Source organism: Sinocyclocheilus rhinocerous, unplaced genomic scaffold, assembly GCF_001515625.1.
Source record: "Sinocyclocheilus rhinocerous isolate Xijiao unplaced genomic scaffold, SAMN03320098_v1.1 scaffold63, whole genome shotgun sequence".
Lineage (NCBI taxonomy): Eukaryota > Metazoa > Chordata > Actinopteri > Cypriniformes > Cyprinidae > Sinocyclocheilus > Sinocyclocheilus rhinocerous.
The window spans coordinates 432,333-432,602 of record NW_015659563.1 but is presented as its reverse complement, the minus strand read 5'-3'; the positions used below and the strand labels follow the sequence as shown (position 1 = coordinate 432,602).

At 43.7% G+C, this 270-nt stretch overlaps 1 protein-coding gene across 5 annotated transcripts in view; it reads right to left on the bottom strand.

Annotated features, from left to right (window-relative positions):
• wwox (WW domain containing oxidoreductase) overlaps positions 1–270 on the bottom strand; it is a 245,073-nt gene that overhangs the window by 162,456 nt on the left and 82,347 nt on the right. The window lies entirely within an intron of this gene.

The window sequence follows — 270 nt, the reverse complement described above, 5'->3', positions numbered from 1 at the left end:
TGTTGCCAAATATCAAGAGTTCTAATCCCCGAATCAGAGCTTCGCTGTTAAATTCATACATTCTCTGCCCAGTGTGTTTTGCTTATTTTAAGCAATCTGGCAACCATGCGCACGCGCTCACTCATTGCGGAAGCGCCGCCGCCGATGATCTGAAAAACAAATAAGCTGGAGTTTAGCGATCTAAAAGAAAGCGTCATTCAGCCGGTCAGTGTTCTGTCATGAGATCTCGCCTGTATTGTTTGCGATTGTGCTGAATAAATAAATACACTT